The sequence below is a fragment of the Melanotaenia boesemani genome, chromosome 21, assembly GCF_017639745.1.
Source record: "Melanotaenia boesemani isolate fMelBoe1 chromosome 21, fMelBoe1.pri, whole genome shotgun sequence".
NCBI classification, from domain to species: domain Eukaryota; kingdom Metazoa; phylum Chordata; class Actinopteri; order Atheriniformes; family Melanotaeniidae; genus Melanotaenia; species Melanotaenia boesemani.
Genome location: NC_055702.1, coordinates 18,019,292 through 18,037,286, shown reverse-complemented (window position 1 = coordinate 18,037,286; position 17,995 = coordinate 18,019,292). Strand labels below are relative to the sequence as shown.

General features: G+C 39.5%; 1 protein-coding gene and 2 long non-coding RNA genes across 11 annotated transcripts in view; 1 reads left to right on the top strand and 2 right to left on the bottom strand.

Annotated features, from left to right (window-relative positions):
* Positions 1 to 1,025, bottom strand: part of raraa (retinoic acid receptor, alpha a) — a 134,721-nt gene extending 133,696 nt beyond the window's left edge. For both annotated transcript variants that reach the window (XM_041973128.1, XM_041973129.1), the window contains exon 1: positions 820 to 1,025. The gene's annotated coding sequence lies outside the window, so the exon portion shown is untranslated. The remainder of the gene's footprint in view (positions 1 to 819) is intronic.
* A 34-nt stretch (positions 1,026 to 1,059) lies between these two features.
* On the top strand, positions 1,060 to 2,529 carry LOC121632011. Its single transcript, XR_006008858.1, has 2 exons — positions 1,060 to 1,291; positions 1,561 to 2,529. It is a non-coding gene; the product is annotated as an uncharacterized LOC121632011 (long non-coding RNA).
* LOC121632010 lies at positions 2,086 to 7,310 on the bottom strand. Of its 8 annotated transcripts, XR_006008857.1 has the most exons (7): positions 7,173 to 7,310; positions 6,280 to 6,365; positions 5,188 to 5,710; positions 4,098 to 5,087; positions 3,729 to 3,820; positions 3,063 to 3,456; positions 2,086 to 2,225 (listed from the first exon to the last, which is right to left on the bottom strand). It is a non-coding gene; the product is annotated as an uncharacterized LOC121632010 (long non-coding RNA). The 8 variants fall into 8 exon arrangements; XR_006008856.1 differs by having other exon boundaries at positions 3,729 to 5,087; XR_006008852.1 differs by having other exon boundaries at positions 3,063 to 3,820.
* Positions 7,311 to 17,995: the final 10,685 nt, after the last annotated feature.

Here is a 17,995-nt window from a genome sequence, read left to right as displayed (position 1 = left end):
GCCAATTTGCCACGGTACCTTAAGGCTTCTTCTCTTTTTGGGGGGCGTTTTTGTGACAGAAGACAGCATGTTTGTCTCGGGTCATCAAGTTTCCAGCTTATGAAGGGAGGCAAGCAGTGGCTGCCCCCCTGGAAGCTGTCCTCCGCTTAAGAAGCCCACCGAGGAAGCTGCTGTTATGATCGGTATTCATTATGATGCACTCGAGCAAAGTTTACTTCAAGTCTAAAGATGCACATGCAGAAAATACTGGCTGACAACGCAAACGTGAAAGATACACATGTCAAGGTATTACCGCGGAGGTGGTGCAGACGCATTAACACGTATTACATGGTTGTAACTCCTCGAATCGGCACTTTTAGTTAGCAAAAAGGCTCTGCTAATTGACTCGAGGGAACTGTCTAATACAGGCTATTTATGTGTACCGATGTCTCTACAGCCGAGAAGCAAAGAAGCGCTAGCTTTGCATGCTAGCTCACCTAACAGCGCAACAGACGCTAAATAGATTGCCTATAATGTAAAAAAAAAAACACAATTATAGTTTCTTTCAATATGGGCAGCGGAATGTTTAAGTGGGCAAAGATTACCAGCTTGTCAGGAGTTTCATTCTCGGGTTATTCATTACGTCTCAAAAAACAAAAAGCGTGAAAGAAAAAAAAAAGTAACACCCGTGCTCATTATAACCGTGACCACGCATGACACATTCAAAACGCTCCATGTGAAAAGGCTACAAAAGCATATAGCACCCGGCTCACCTTGACGAGAGCCTGAAACGTGCTGTCAAATGTTGACAAACCGTCAATGGCAAGTGTATGGTAATACCTGGGACCTGTTGACTCCTCCTCCCCGCTCCTCTCGGACTGCTGGTGGAAGTTCAGTCCCGCAGCTGTATTTCTCCACCGTGGTAGTCTTTTTTCAAAGTTTTCTGCCGACTTTCAGTTCTCCAAACAGGGACTCTCACGAGCGCCGAAAAAAAAGCCCTCTGAACAAACCGTAGATGAAGCTGCGAGTCGCTTTCAGAGAACAGGCAAGTTTAGTACAGCTTTCGCAAAGGCAACCATTGCAGTCACGTTCTCCGGCTATGAAATCCAACCAGCGTCGGCCACGCCCCTTTCCTTTTACGGAGACCGCAGAGTGCTGTAATGAGAGTGGCGACACTCTTTGAAATCGCCGACAGGAGGTCACGTGGTTCATGGAGCTCTGAATAGTTCAATACAGCACAGCGTTCTTCGTTGGGTTCAGCGGATTCTGGCGGGAGGCAACGCGGACATTACAATTTTATTCGTCATTTTCGGTAAATATTTACTGATTATGTTTAGTGATTACGTTATTAATCCGTATTTTATCCAAAGCTTACTTTTGGAAGGAGCAGAGACACATTTATCACAAATTGTAGATCTAGGAGGGAAGATCTGTATTACGAATAGCCTTCATTTAAAGATACTTAGTGATGAATAAAAAACCTGAGCTCATGTACGGTGAGCTACTAATCAATAAAAATCTAAATCAGTTTAAATGTGCATGTAATGAATTGATATGTCTGTTTTTTTTTGTTTATGCTAGCATGGGGATGCTAAATCTCATCCTCTTACACAGCGTGGAAGAGATTACATGTTCTGCTTCTTCTTACCTTCACATCAACGTCCTTCAACAAAGCCTCAATCAAAACTGTGGAAGATCTCATTCAGTTTGTTTTCTCTGCCTGGTATCAGGTGGAAAATGTACTCATGGCAATGTTAAATGAATAATTTCAAGCAGGTTTGAAGGATAAAATGTAGCTGTAGATGCTAACTGGTGTCTTTAGATGAATTATTTCCTATAACAAACATTACTATTCTATTATCATATCTGATCATATTTTCCTGTCATATGAGCTTAATACATGCATCTGTATCCATGTATATTGTATTTCTAACCAGAAAACTACCGTAAAATGGCACTGATCTGACTCCACTAAATGTTAATTCACTGACCCTTTTATAATATTAGCTAACAAGTATCCATGTTCAAAAACAGCTTTTTAACAAAATATTTTTATTAAACAATGTTATTATTGAAAGTGTAATAAATGCAGAAATAAAGAAGTACTTTTACTAATACTTGTAATGTTTAATAGTTGAATCTGCAACAATTAATTGTTTAAAGGTTCATTCAATGAGGGTTCATCCTTCTCAACTTGGCAGTTGCTTCATTTGGTAGTGACCATCTCTTCGAAACATCAGTGGACTCTGGTAACAAAAAATACAGAAATAATTCATCATCAAAAGCTCCAAAGTCAGACTGAAAAACTGGTGGTGTGTTCCTTTCATTTCACTTTTCATTTATTCATCCATATCAATTTTCTGTACCATACAGAATTACATAAAAAATACAATAAAGCCCTAACATGGATGAAAGGAGCATGTAGAAGATGTCATATATTACATGCCCTCTACAAAAAACAGCTTGAATAGATGACCAGTAGCAATCTTTTCCACAGTCCATGTCCAAATTACAAACATTGTTAATTCTGAAATAAAACTCTTAAAAAGGTATTGTTTAACTGATATATTGTGGATCATTTTAACATCACTTCTAAGAATTTCCATAATCTCACTCCTGAGACCATAAATCCCCTGTCTTTGCTTCTGTTTTTATCATCTGTTATCATGATAAATTTATTAAAAAATGTGCTTTGGTACTAAGATTGTTCATAACTTTCCACATGGTCAATATAATTCAAAGTTTAACAAATTCTTGAAATTTAACTATGTTCAACTTAACAAAAAAGAAATATGTCATCGGAAGAAAATTAAATAAACTCAAAGGGAACCTTAAAAACACTCAGGCTAAAATTTAATAAGTGATCTTGATAACAATGTAATACCCAAATACCCAGGATTGCCAATTTTTTTTCAAGTGACTGCTGCAGTTCCATTTCCATAAATAAAGGTTCTCAAAATCATTGCTTTAATTTACATTACAATAAATCTTCCAAATGTGAGAGAGTTTATTATCTTTACACTGTATTCATATCACAAATTAATTATACATATTAAAACCTCTTTATAGGTTGATTCTCTTACCATGGTAGGCTGTGCTGCATTTGGGTGCACCAGCCACTCTGAAAAAGGGACCAGAATGTATGGCTTCCCTAAAGACACAGAGAGAAGAAAAAAATGGCTAGTCCAAGTCAGTAGGAGCAATCTCTCCATCTCCAGAGATCATAATAACAGAAAACTGTGTGCGGTAAGTTTATACTGCACACACAAAGATTCTAAATCAGGGTTTAACATGTTGTTCTGTCATATGCTTCAATAAAAATGCAACATGTATGGAAATTAAACTAATGAGATACTCTGCAGGCACATTTTGAGGGAGATCAGTTTAACAGGACAAAGACGGGCAAAGTGAGACTGAAGCCTGATGCTGTTCCAACTCTTTTTGTCCACCGCCGAGCGCCAAGGAGAAGGAAGGGTCCTGCAATGAGAAGTACACCAGAACTTCCACTAAATGTTAATTCACTTAGAAGTGACCACACATATTATTCTACAGTTAACTTTGGTATGAGTCATAGTACTGTTGAGGAATATTTTTTTACATTTCTTAATTAATGACTAATCTTCTTACTAACAGTGGCATATTCATTTTAGATGTTGAGGAAGGGAGAACCAGAAATGAGGCAAGTGAGATAAGGGAAAGAGAGAGACAGAGAGAAGATGAAGTTGTGGACTCAGAAGAGAGGGACAAACCAGATACAAATGAGCCAGGATCCAGTGTGCAGGGGTCAACAGTGACAGGAACCAGTGAAAAATCATTTGAGGAGGAAATCAGCATCCAAAACCTGAGAGAAGAATCAGAGAGCCAGAAAGATCAGTTGAGAAAGTTACAGAGAGCATTTAGCAGACAAAAAAAGATGAATGCAGTCCTGCGCAAAAAAGTTGTCACTATGAAAAAAAAATTGGGTCAAATGTTTTCCAAGGATCAGATGAAGGCAATTGGCATGAAGAACAAAAAAGGTATTAGGTGGAGCAAAGACACTGTAAAAAAAGCCATAAAGCTCCGTTTTTCAGCCGGCTCAACGGGTTACAGGCAGCTACAAGATATGGATTACCCTTTACCTGATATCCGAACCTTGCAAAGAAGACTGGAACACATCAAACTGCAACCAGGTGTGCTAGAAGAGGTTTTTGAGATGCTTGAGCTGAAGGTAAACAGTCTTGGAGCTTTGGAGAAGGAATGTGTGCTGACTGTAGATGAGATGGCCATCACACCAGGTGTGGAGCTGCACCTTGGAACCGGGAAGCTTTTCGGGGATGTGACACTGCCTGGGCATACAGGAGCAGCAACACATGCATGTGTTTTCATGTTGGCAGGAAGCACACTGAGATGGAAGCAAGTAGTCGCTTACCATTTCAGTGGGAATTCCACCAATGGGGCAAGCTACAAGCCTGTCATCACCGAAATCATCGAGAGAGCAGCTTCCATAGGGCTTCATGTGGTAAATGTCACCACTGACATGGGCAGTCCTAATCGGGCTATGTGGAGGTCATTTGGAGTGGACCACAACCAAACATCCATCCCACACCCAGCGAGACCAGACAGGAGGCTGTACTTTATGCCAGATGTCCCACATCTGGTAAAAAATTTGAAGAGTGCACTAGTGCGTGGACAGACATTTAAAATTCCACCTGAGATAGTTGAAAAAGAGAGTCTCCCTCACAACGAAGTTTCCATTAGACCCTTGAAAGATCTGGTGGATTTTCAAGAAGGAACACCATTAAAAATTGCTCCAAATCTGTGTCAGAAAACCCTTCAACCCAGTCATTTTGAGAAAATGAAGGTGGGGCCTGCAATGAATGTTTTCAGCATGTCAGCGAGTGCAGGTCTGAAATACATGGTGGAGAAGGAGCAGCGACCTACCTCTAACCTGACAACAGCATGGTTTCTGGAGCAGGTCAACCACTGGTTCGATATCATGTCTTCCCGACACCCAGTAATGGCGCTGAGCAGGCACAAGATGGAACAGTACCACAAAGCCATCGAGTTTCTCCACAACATGATCCAACTCTTCCGTGGTCTAAAGATTGGTCCAACAGGTAGCTGGAAACCTGTGCAAACAGGATTTGTGATGGCAACATCTACAATTTTATCCATTCAGATGGACATGCTTGACCATGGTCACATGTTTGTGCTGACGAGCAGATTTACCCAAGACTGTCTTGAAAACTTGTTCAGCTGCATTAGGCAGAGGAATCCTGTCCCAACACCAGTGGAGTTCCACCAGGCTCTCAGATCAATATCAGTTGGGCAGTTTCTTGTGACAGTCAAATCAGGAAACTATCAGGAGGATGACAACAGTCTTTTGGCAGAGTTCCTGGACAACAAGGAGACAACTCCCAGACCTGGCCTGAGAGTGGACCAGCTGACTGGCCACAAAGATACTCCAGATCTCTCAAAGAGTGAAACCTGTACTCTCTACTATCTTGCAGGATACATTGTAAATAAAGTCATCAAACTTTGCGACATCTGTGATGTTTGCCAAAGTGCGATTGTGCAAAATGATGAAAGTCTGGAAGGAGAGCATGATGCATTACTGACATTGAAGGAATTCAAACCGGGTGTGCTCTGTCGTCCATCACACGAAGCCTTCAGTCTGGTCCAGAAAATTGAGAAGCTTTTCCGAACCAGGTCCAGTGCATCCTTCATGGAGCTTCCAAATGCCACAGATACTCTGGAGAGAGAAGCAAGGTCACTGGAAAGCATGCTTCCTTTGTGCCATGATGTGAAAAAAAAAATAACCAGCAGATTCATCAGGCTCAGATTGAGAATCGCAGCAAAACAGATCTCTGGTGAACGAAAAAAAGTTCTGTCCAATGATGGGCATCTTGGAAGCAAAAGCCAGACAAGAAACTTAAAGAAAAAACAGCAATGTCAATCAGCATCCAGGCCCACAACATACAAACCTCCACCAAACACCTTGCTCGTTGCCATGGAGGAGCTTGGTCTGAGCTTTGCAAACCCCTATCAACCCAGGGCAGCTTCAGCTTCGCTACAAATGCATGGTAAGTTTTGAAAAGTCTTAGTAATTTGGTCTCACTTAATTTAATGGTTACCATTTCAGTGGCAATTCCACCAATGAGGCAAGCTACAAGCCAATCATCATGGAAATCATTGAAAAAGCAGCTTCCGTTGGTTTTCATGTGGTAAATGTCACCCGATCATTTTGATTTCACTTTTATTTTTTGTCATCACAGCCTCTCCATCAGCCAACCAGCTCCAGCATTCCACCATTCCACTTACCAGCATCCTCATCACTCCATCACTGACAGGACCGTCAAGTTCCACGAGCCTGGTCTTCACTCAGATCACCTCTGAAGATCAGTCCCCTTGAAAACATGGACATGAAAGCAATGTCTGCATTACAAATTGTAGTATTTTCAAAATTGTTTTGCACGCATATTCTACAATCATTTATCATTGTTCATTCTTAGTTAACTGTTATCTTGTTTAATAGATTCAAACATCACATTGTGTGATGAAAATAAATGAATTCGCTTTTTTAAAAATGCAGTCAGACAGTTTACTGTTCTTTTGTTTAGATTAAAATCTAAAAAAATAACTGCATGGTGACACTAACTAAATGGGGATTTATTTTAATACGGTTTGAATTTTTACAATTGAGTTGTTAAGAGTTTTGATTAATTTGGAAAATGCAGAGAAGTGTTTAACAACATATTACTCTGCTGGTTCTGAGTAGATAACGTGTTAAAAAAGTTTATCTGTCAGTCTCCCGTAATTAATTGTAAATTTGATCCAACTAAATACTTAAAAACCACAATCAAGAGTACATTTTCTTCTTTTTAAAATACAATGTCCACATTTTTCTGCCGTCTGGGACAACGACTGTCATATGTTGTGCTCAGCTTAATAATATCAGTCTCGCAGAGCAAAAGTTAAACATGTTTAAAAAAAATCTTTATATTGAAAAGAATGCTTATAACAGCAAAATGTATTTGGATTAAAACAGGCTTGCTGACGATGTCTAGCGTGACATAAGTTTTGCTAGCATGAACTACTAACTGGCTAAATAATTATTTCACGCTACATTAAATAATAATGCTCGCTTAATATGCTACAGAACATTGATCTAATGCTTACAAAGTTCTAGAAATTTAGTAATTCTTGCCACTTACCGGCAAAAAAGCCTCCAAAAGACCGAAAATGAACTGCGTACAGTGCTGGAGCAACGGCCATTTTGAACTTTCTGCAGCTCCATGGACCACGTGACTTCCGCATTCCATTCTTTCTATAGAAGTCTACGGGAGTGTCGCCACTCTCATTACAGCACTCTGGGAGACCGGTCCTCCAGATGTGCTGGCTGCTGAGTTAGAGCCAGGCTGCAAGAGTAGTGCACCATTTGTTAAGTTGCATTTTTAATGTTTTTGATGCTTCACTAAAATGCGCGTTTATGTTCTGGCTACCGAGGGCACGCTTTCAGGTGTAGCAAAAGAACGAACTTAGCCTTAAAGTGAGCTTACAGATAGCAGTGTCTCTAGTGAACATGTGATTATGCAACTTATATTTCTAAACTAATGCAAGCAATCACAAAGTTGCAACACACCGTTTGGCCACGCTAACCCATCGATATTAAATGCAACATTTACACAAGCAACTGTGGGAAAATTTTTAGGTAAAATAGCGTTTCCATGCTGCAAAAAGAAAAAAAAAGGTTATTTTTCAGAAATAAAAACAGAAGGCCTGTAGTCTACAGCCAATGAAATAAATGTCTGGGCATGATATGTAAAAATTTTACATTCAGTACAAACAGCTTCATTGTTAAACAACGTTTCAATAATGGAATAATTAAATTTTACATCACAATAAGCAAGCAGAGAACATTTAGAGTTAAACATGTATCCTGTGTATGAAATTTTGACCAATCTGGCCTCTCCTCCGTCGCGTGACTGTGCTTCCCTGTCCTGCTGTGGCCACCATTATATCCTCGAAAATATCTTTCATCACAAATTGTCCTCTATCCTTTTATAGCTCTGCATTCAGGCAGCCAGCTACCCCTGCTGTTTAAATAAACCACTCAGAGAAACTATTTGATCATAGCACTGTGAGCAACATTAAAACTGCATAAATCATACGGTCATCTAAATGGTCTTTCCATTTATCTTCATTGTCAGCTACACCTTAAAACTTATGTAAAATGTATGCATGTTGTGTAAGTCATATATGCCACTTGTTAATCTTCTGTTAATGGATATCGTGCGTGTGTCCTTGTTGAACATGATCTTTTATGTTGCTGTTAATCTTTCAAGAGTGCAAAAGAATAGTTCACATTTATATTAAAAACTTTATTTAAAAAAAATGATAAAGTCGTTACATGTTTACTGGCGCTTTCGTCTGCAGCTGTAAACTCTAAAATCTCCAGGCTTTTAGTTCAAAGAAATGCCCTCAAAGCGTGAACTCTGAAAAATAAAGGTGGTGACACATCCTGTTAAAAATTTAAAGAGATTTGAGCTGCTTTTTCAGCTTACAAAAGAAACAGTGACTTAGTTATATGATTTATAAAAGTGTTTGTTTTGTGTGTTTAGGTGTGTGTGTGGGTGTGTGTGTCTATACTGTTATTGAATATTGTCAGTTTGGAATGGATTAAGGAAAAAATACTAATAATAATGACTTCATAATAGACTGTTTCATTTTGAACACCGTCAATATCACAAAGATGTTTTATCAAATTAATCTTTTATTTCTTTTAAAAGACTTTTTTAATTGTTTGTGCCAATGCAATTGAAGAGTAAAGATGACAGTTATGCATTTACTAAACACCTTCTGCTGATAAAACAGGGGAATTGCACTTTAGAATCTGTTTTAGTGACAAGAAAATGGTTCCTCTTTCCACACATTAATATCTAACACTTATCACAATCTTTTCAAACAGTGATGATATCAAACAAAATAGTCTGTTCTCAATTTTGTGAATTCATTTTTAAAATTTGGATAGAATTATGACATTTAAATAAAATAATTTAAATAATAAATAAAAATAATAAATAATAAAAGAAATTAGTCTTATGCTGGACAAATAGCGCTCACTTTTCCCTGGTCTTTGTTTTTATATGCTTTAGTAGATTACACGTGGCACTTGTAGCTCTAACGTGTGTTTGTGTTTAGGAGAGGTAAAAGTGGGAGATGTGTCTTCTTCTGTTTCTCCTATATGACGTAAGCGTTCAGTGACTTTTCACCTAAAACATTAAAGTTTTATGACAGAAGGTGTATATGACTCTCCTCTTCGCAGATAATGTGACTAAAGGCTGCAAGACAGCAAGAGACATGTTTTGCTTGCATGGTTACCTTCTCATCTTTTTTAAGGGAGCTCTAACACATCCACTGAAACCGTGTGAGCATCAGTATCCTTCTTTTTTCCCCTGCTGCCTTTAAGGTTTTCTTATACAAAAGCCATGAATGACACTAAACTGTGTCAGTTGTCACACATCACCACACAAGTAAGGAATGCGACACTGAGGGGGCTGGTTGTGACATGGGACACGAAGGCATGCGAGCAACCGTGGACTGAGGGAGTCGTCAAATGCTAAAAGAATGTGCTGGTGGAAGTAGCTGCTGTCATAACAGAATGTTGAAGAGATGGAGCTGTCTCATTTCACTGCCTTCTGACAGGTGGAGCTGGGGCCTGGTATGCATGTGTATAGCATGTGTTCATGTAGACCGTATAGACTCACCCTCATTCACTCAGCTGCAGTGTAGGGATTTGTCTTGTGAAGCACTGTGTTTCCTCTGCATGTCTCGTAGTTGGATAGTGAGACCTCTTGGGTCTCCTTAGCCCAGCTGCATCCACCGCTCATAGCCAGGTTTACGCTGAAAGTTACTGGAGCTGAATCTTAATGCCTCTGTAGTTTAGTGTAGCTAACCCTTGCTCCGTAACACAGATACAGACTGCAATGGAATATATACTGTATAACAAAACAGACATGTCAAGCATAGTGAAGCCATGTGATGCATGCCACCATATAATGTTTTACATAGCCTCCATGTATATTTGCAAACCTTAAGACTGTCTGGCTTGAGACAGAAGCTTGTAAGGCACATGTATTAACTTTGTGTCTGGCTACTGCATGGATACAGGAAATTAGAATGTGGACACGGTTCGAAGATCCAAGATTTCTAATGCTGCTTTCACTATTTTCAAAGAGTTGCAAAGCAGACAAGCCTGACAAAAGCTGAAAGGATTAAGCACATTATGCATACAGCATGTTTATGCTTTTGGATAGCAAAGCGTTTGCTACAGACCAATGGTGTTTCAAGGAAAGCTCAGTTCTTTACTTCATGTGGTTCCTAGAGGTTTAGAGAAGCCAGGGGTTCCAAGATATTCACATAACAGGGAGGCAAATAAAAATATCTAGTCCTTGAAATAGTAAAGAAAGAAAACTTCTAGCCACAGCAAGGACAGCTGTTAGCTTGGTATGCAGAGTGGAAACACACTAAAAGATACTTTGGGTCAGTTCAGCTGTAACAGAATCCATCACCAGTACCCTGTAAAATAAAGTAACTGCAAATCTAATTAGCATATTATTTTGTGCCTTTTTAATCATTACAAACAAAGCATGAATCTGCATATGGAGATATTTATTTTATTTCTGGTTTTTAGCAGTTTCTGCTGGTGGTCATATGTGGGCAAGCTTGCGTATCGGTTTCTAGTCTGCTAAAAACAGATTATTTGACTTGGCACTCTTGTAACTGTTAGGGTAGTATCAAATGTCTGATTTAACCATTTGCAAGAACTACAGACATATAGATGCATTTACCAACTCTTCAAACAAGGTAGTTATGAGATATTCCACTCAGAGTTAACCATGACAGTATTCATTTTCAGCACCCTCCAAGATGCTCCTAAAGGGGCCTCAAAGAGCTTTCTTAATCCTGCCATTCAATCTCCACAAACAAAAAAGTAAATGGTCCCAGTAGATGGCTATTGTTAGATGATCATGCTGTATCGTTGTCTCATGTTTCTCTTTACAAGACACCTGGTGAGCCCCTTAGCAGGTGCTCAGTTTCCACCTCTGAATGCCGCGTGCCTGTTTACTGCCCAGTGTGAAAGTGCAGTGTTATTTCCAAAGAGTGGTAACATTAGCCAGCCTGATCAATGCTTTCACCCCCCAAGCACGGGGCCACATACCACATGTCATGTCCTGGTTCACAGAGAAAAGGACAGGGTGTCAGAGACCCCACAACCATGCAGGGTGTCACTCACATCCAAGAGAAATACTTCCAGTTCCCCAAATGTCTGTGGGTAATTACGGTGTCTAATATACTGGTACAATTTGAGAACCAAGAGCCTGACGTCAAAACTAGCAGTAGTCTGCCAGCCTTTATTGAGTATACATTTAGAGATAATCTGATAAGTGGTGTAAGAGGCTCAAGAGCCATGAAGGGGCCGAGATTTGGAGGTCAATCATCATCCTCTGAGTCCTTATTATTTTGCATTTGTCCAGCCTCTCATTAGCTTCTTAAATCCAGATACTTATTTTGAGCTCCTAGCCATTAATCACTTTGTGACTCTCTGTTTATTAGCTTGTCATGCAAAGTAGAGTTATGGTCAAACTGTCAAGCAGCCTCCATACAGAGCGCTTCAGGGCATGACATAAGGATGCTTGATTGGTCTTAATAAAGTGGGTCTTACTGGATATTTTGCAATTAGATTAAGATATCAATTGCTTGGTCAAAAGCAGCTACTCTACCAAAAAATAAATGTGCCACTCATGTAAGTGTGTTTAGAAAGGTGTGCTGAAAGGCAGAGCAGTTTTCTCGTTTTATTCAATTTGTGGTGCTACACTGGAGAAATGTGCAAAAGGAAGAATAAGAGTGCAAATGAGATAGTATGAGCGTCATGGAAACTGTTAGTTGAGCCTGAAAGCCTCTTTTGAACTTGCAAATGGCTGTAAAGAAACAGCTTTTACTCAGAACATGTTCAAATAACATGCAGGACTCAGGGATGAGCATCTCTGCACACAGACTGTCACTGTCGCATCAAAACACAGAAACATTCCTACAAACCCACCCAACCTATGATCACCTGCAAAAAAGAAAATTCTATTATTCAGTTTAATGTGGTCTTTCTCATTTTTCCCCTCCAGGCAAAAAAAAAAAAAAAAAAAAATTGTTTTTTTTTTTAAACCTCTGACAGCCTAGCCTTTCGCAGGATTTAGTCCATCTGAAAACATGTGGTAAGCCTTGTGGAATGCTTTAAATGATTCCCAGATGTGGGCCGCAGACAGGTTTAACCCATTCATATCCTGCTCAGCAGCAGGAATGAAATGTAAAGGAGACCTTTGCAGGGAGAAAGCCTGAGCAATATCGCCAAACTTTTATCCCTTTCTGTCAATTTTTGTTACTTTCAAAGCATTATGGCTCACTGAACTGTGGGTTAACGTAATTTGCCATGAAGCTAAAAATGGAAGTTCTCTTATGCTGCATTACCCAAGAATAAAGAATGCGAGAGTGCCGCTTTTTCCAGATGACTCAGCAATCACAGGAGCCTGACAAAAAAGGAAAAAAAACAAAGGAGAACACCTTATAAGCAACAATTCCGACTCTAAACTCAGTTCACTCTTGAATGCATTGCAAAACAGGCTTCAATAACTTGCAACAAAGCAGATTGCTTCTATAATAGCTGCAGCAAAGCTAAGCTTGATCCTGTTTGCTAAGCTTTGCCATAAGTGAACCACAACCCTCACACTTACCAGTACTTTATGCTTACTTGCACTTAATTTTCTATTGACAATTGTTTACATGACAGAATTGAACTTGGACTCAAAACAGGGCGTCTTATGATGTCTTATGAGGGACATTGTTGTTGTAGTAACACTCCCAAAGATGGCGGTTTTGATTGGAGGGAGGTAGAAGAGCCAGACTACTAAACAGGGTGGAGAGAACGAGCAGCTTGATATCCTATGAGCAACAAACTCAAGTGACCCTGTTCCCTGGTCTCCCGCTCTATCTCCAGCTCTGATGCTCCCTCCCTCCACCCTTTTCTCTCATTCTTTCCTTCCTCTCCTTCCCTCTGTACTTCTCCCTCCCTGTTACTAGGCTAGCCAACTGTGATGCAGTTGTCCAACACGCCCGTCAGCCTGCCAGCCAGCAAGTTGGCCTGAGTACCATTATACGCAATCATAACAGACAGAAAGGGTACACACAGACAACTGATAGAATTGCACCAAAATTGAGGGCAGAGGAGAGTGGCAGGAGGTCACTCCAGCTGCAGATTGGTGAGCAAAGCAAAAAGGAGAGTGGAGCAGTCAGCAAGAGAGAGAGAGAAAGGAAACAGAAACGCTCTTCGAAGGACACCATAAGGCTGGGAAAGATTGTTACTGCTGCTGCTTTGGGCTTCCACATGTTAATGCATCACAGAACTCATCTCCCTCCTCTGCCTCCTTCCCACAAGCCTCCCCAAGGAAAGACCAGTGTTATAAAAGAATCACAAACAAGTGCCAACTCCTAATTTTGCTCTGCTATTTCTGCAGGATAGTCAGATGTGCTTTTTGCTTCTTAGCCATACTGATGCTTTGTTATTCAGCCCAGCAATTAAAACAGAAATGGGCAATGGATAATAACCAAGAGGTGATACGGTCATAATGCACACCTTTCATTCCATCTCTTCTTCTTGTCATGCACGAGAGATTAAATCATTTTTACTTTTAAGTGGTGATTCTAGAGAGAAAATATATATATATAAAAAATTAATTTAGTTTGCTAACCCTAAAAAAGAGCTATGTTGTTCAGTGAAAAGGTGAGAACAACTGGTTCATAAATCAAAGTTTGCTTCCCCATAACTGAGGAAAATGATTGATTGTGCACTTTTATATCAGTAAGAAAAAATGTTTGGTGTGGTAAATGTACAAGAAACTCAAGTAGCACTATAGTGCACCCTAACAACAGCAATTTTTAGTATCTCACTCTATTTATTGTCAATATTTGAGGACATTTTACTATATTAACTTGTGCAAATACTTGCATTAACAATGTCCAAGGAGATTTTCAATGCCATCACAAAGCTAACACAGTACTTCCTGATTTATTACATTTTATTAAGCATTTAATGCTCTGACGTTACTTTTTTGTCCAAACCAAACTTTACCTTTACAGTGCAGAGTAATGCTGTCTAACTAAATCAATATTGTTTCTAATTCAATCATCAACTGAACAGGGGATATTAATGTTGCCAATGTATTTTCAGACCAAAATTAGAGATTGTGGTAGATTAAGATAAGGATTGGGGGGCTGGCTAACCTCAGTGTTAAAAACAATGCACCACACGTCACTGCTGCAAGCCCAAATGTACACAAAGACAACAACGGGCAGAACAATAGCAAAGTCATTCTTCTCAGTGCCCGCTTTGAATCAGAGGATTCATCAGCATACTTGGCAGGCAAACGAACGTTCACAACATGCTTTGTGAGCACACACTGATGGCCCAACCCAGTCTCATGCCAAAACATGCTCATTTTTGAAAATGACATTTTAACATTCGGTTGATGTTTCCTCATGCTTTCACTTGTTTTTTGTTGCTGTTTTACTCGTGACAAACTACTTGATTAAGGCTAGGCATTAAGAGCAACATGGTGAAGGGAGTCAGAACACAAAGGGTAAACCACGGCTGTCTCTCATTTTGCCATGGGACCTGGCTGGATGTTATACGGGTTGGACTGAAAGCTCAGGTACTTAAAAGGACCACATAAAGGTAGTCAACATATCCTTCTCAACACTGAAAGTCTTCCAAGCAACCATCAGGAAGTTTCTCTGGAGCAGCATTTTGTTTCCAAGTATGTCTAACATAAAATGAATTAGATGATAACAATTATTGCACTGTGCACATTTTCATTACTAAGTAAGAAGCTTCCGCTGTTGTGTCATGTCTTAAAATTTCATTAACACCTTTTTAAACACACCAGCAGAATGTCGGTTTGGCCCTCATCAGAGCAAGTGAAGATTACAGGATGAAGATGGCAGCACTGTAATAAAACTGCAGTTTTATAAGCTACTAAGCCACATGTATAATCATAATGTCATGTCAAACACCATGAATGTCACTTTGCTCCCGAACAAACCACCTGCCAACTTCAGTCTGGCAGAATTGTTATCCTCATACATAGGGTTGTTTTACATCCCCTCCTGCTGCGTCCTCCATTTTGGATCATCAGGACGCCAGTTGCCTTCCCAGTATCTCATCAAAGGAAACCCAGAGAGTATGTCCCTTTAATTAGACCGCCCGTGAAAATAATGGTGCATTAATGACATTTCTATGGGGGCCAATGAGCTGGAACAACAGAGAAAAGACGAAATCACAAATCAATTCCAACAAATGTAATTAAGGCCTAATTAGCCTCCAGGGTGTCATTGGAATGCCACAGAGGGGACAATGTGGAAGAAGAAAGGAAGAGAAAGGGAAAGTGAAACTGGGATTTAGAGAAACTAAGATCATAGGTCAAGAAAATGACATGTGCTCTTTCTATAAGGTTCACTTGTCATATTACATGTCCGACAATCCTTAACGTGCAACATTTATTATCAAAATTCTTATAATATTCCCAGTGCTTTGATTAAAATCATAGGAGATCTAAGCTTCTGTATGCTAAATGTGCGGCTCTTGGCTCGTGCCAGGGTGGTTTTAAAGGGGAGGGCTGATTTAAAGGCAACACTTCAGTGTGGAGCCACACAGCCAGCGTTGGATGGAGACGTGCTAATTCTCTATAAAAACAGCAGCATGTACGGTTAAGCCCAGCAACATTCTAGTGTTAAAAAAGAAAAGAAGGGAGAGAAAGAAAACAACAGAAGAAAAAAAAAAATAGAAGCGCAAAACCACAGAGAAGTTTGGATTCTTGCCCGCCTCACTGGATGCCACATTACACAAACTCTCAGACTCTCATGCCAATAAATGAGCTTCATAAACTGCAATTAAAACCCTGGGTACTAATTTAGTGGAAATGGCAGCCTGTAAAAAACAAAGTGTTGGAGAAAGAGGAGAGGAGGGAAGAAATTTTTGGACTTCAACAAAGTTTTTTTTCTTCTTCTTCTTTTTCCATATCTTGGATTAATTCAGAACAAACCATGCTCAACATCATAGCTTGTAACACACGCATACAAAACACAAGGAGAAACAGAATCTGAACACACACATTTAAATTTACAGAACATGCTAAAGTGTTTTGTTATAGTTTCTTATATATATCAATGGTTACCTGTTGCAATTTATCAGTCATATTTAGATTATGTGAATAAGAACAGGTAACGAATGGTAAAAAAAAAAAAAAAAAAAAATTATATTTCATTGAAGTGTTTTTTACCTGTAGAAGAAGACTTCAGGCACATTAGGTGGGCAAGTTTGTCAAAAGTTTGCTTTGAGTCATGAACATAAATCTGCTTGAAATGCCTCATTTGTGGTCTCAACTTTTCTTCAGCTGTCTTCACACATGAACAGTGAAGAATTTAAAGAAAACATGTGGACCGGTTGGTCCGGACTTCTTCTGCAGCTGCTGTTCACACATGTGCTTCACAGCAGGAGACTGAAGATGTGCTCTCACAGCTGGAAATGTCTGTCTAGAGCAAACAGGAGCCAGAAAGTGATGGAGAAATTACTCTGAGATTCTCCTTCATCCAGACCATGATGATCATAGGAGCAGCATTAGAGAATAACAAGACTTCTCTTCTTGGTTCTTGAAGACATTAAGCCTTTAAGTGTTTTTTACTTTTAACTATTTGGTAGGAAGTTTCAGGGGCATAAGCTTTTGAAAGAACATTTACAGATAGTGAGTCATTGAAGTCACATGTGCATCACTAACTCATCTGACCATATATGTCAGAAAATCTTCGTGTGTCTGAATGTTTCCACGAAAATAAATACTGAGCAGAAAGGAACATGCAACTTCCACACCGACAGTAAATGACTAAAAGATTTGATGCTACTTTCGAATGCTGTCTCACCTGCTCCTCTTCTGGAGATTTTACTACTGGGTGGGGAAATTTGTGCAAGAAAAACATAACTCTGACATTTGGTATGTTGGAACACTTGAGCATGTAAAACTATTGCTTGTATTCAATTGCAAGACTTCTGTGAATGAAGTGAGGAAGACACAAGACGTCTGAGTATTTTCAGTTTAAATGTTTGTTTCACACTTGATACCTTAAAAGGTAAAGCTTATCCAAGAAAATTTTAAACTTAAAATTGGAGAAATAGCAACTCCCTGATATCTCCAACTATCTGGTGCTTCAGATGAACTTTTATGCAGCCAAACAGATGAAATCATTGAAAGTCTAGAACTGTTTCATGTGTGAATGGATGAAAGCAGCGAGGATTAAGACCCTTCGTAACTAATCCTTCATCGTTTCTGCTCCTGCAAGTATGCATTTTGGTGTATATATAGCATTGTTGCCACATGTGTTTGGTGCAAACAGAGCATAACCAGGTGTTTCATATATTATAGTAACCCATTCTAAGGATGCATTCACACCAGGATAGTCTGCTGGAGTTGGTACAATTGGGGACTCGCTTCAGTTGGGGTGCAACTTTCTTCTGGACCAAGACTGCATTCACATTGCACTACTCAGACGAATCGGACCTTTTAAAATAACTTGTTCCACGCTCCACAGCACAAAGTATTACAGAAGGAGAAGACAAGAAACACAACAAAAAAGAAGACTCATTCATCTATCAGCAGGATGACATCGGTCTGAATCTTCGATTGGAATCGGAGTGAGTTAGCACATTCTCAATTACCCAAACAAAGCAGACTTTCTGAGCATATGGGCTAGGATCTGAATCAAAAAGGCTGGTGTGAATGGACCCTATGTCATCTTCACCATAAAGACTGCTTGAATGTCCTGGGGAACGAAGCAGAAACATTAGCTCATGTTGAAATCTGCTCAGCTCACAATAGTATAAAACAAGAAAGCAGGCACGACTTTTATTGCCTGGTGTACTTTAATTTACTCATTAATT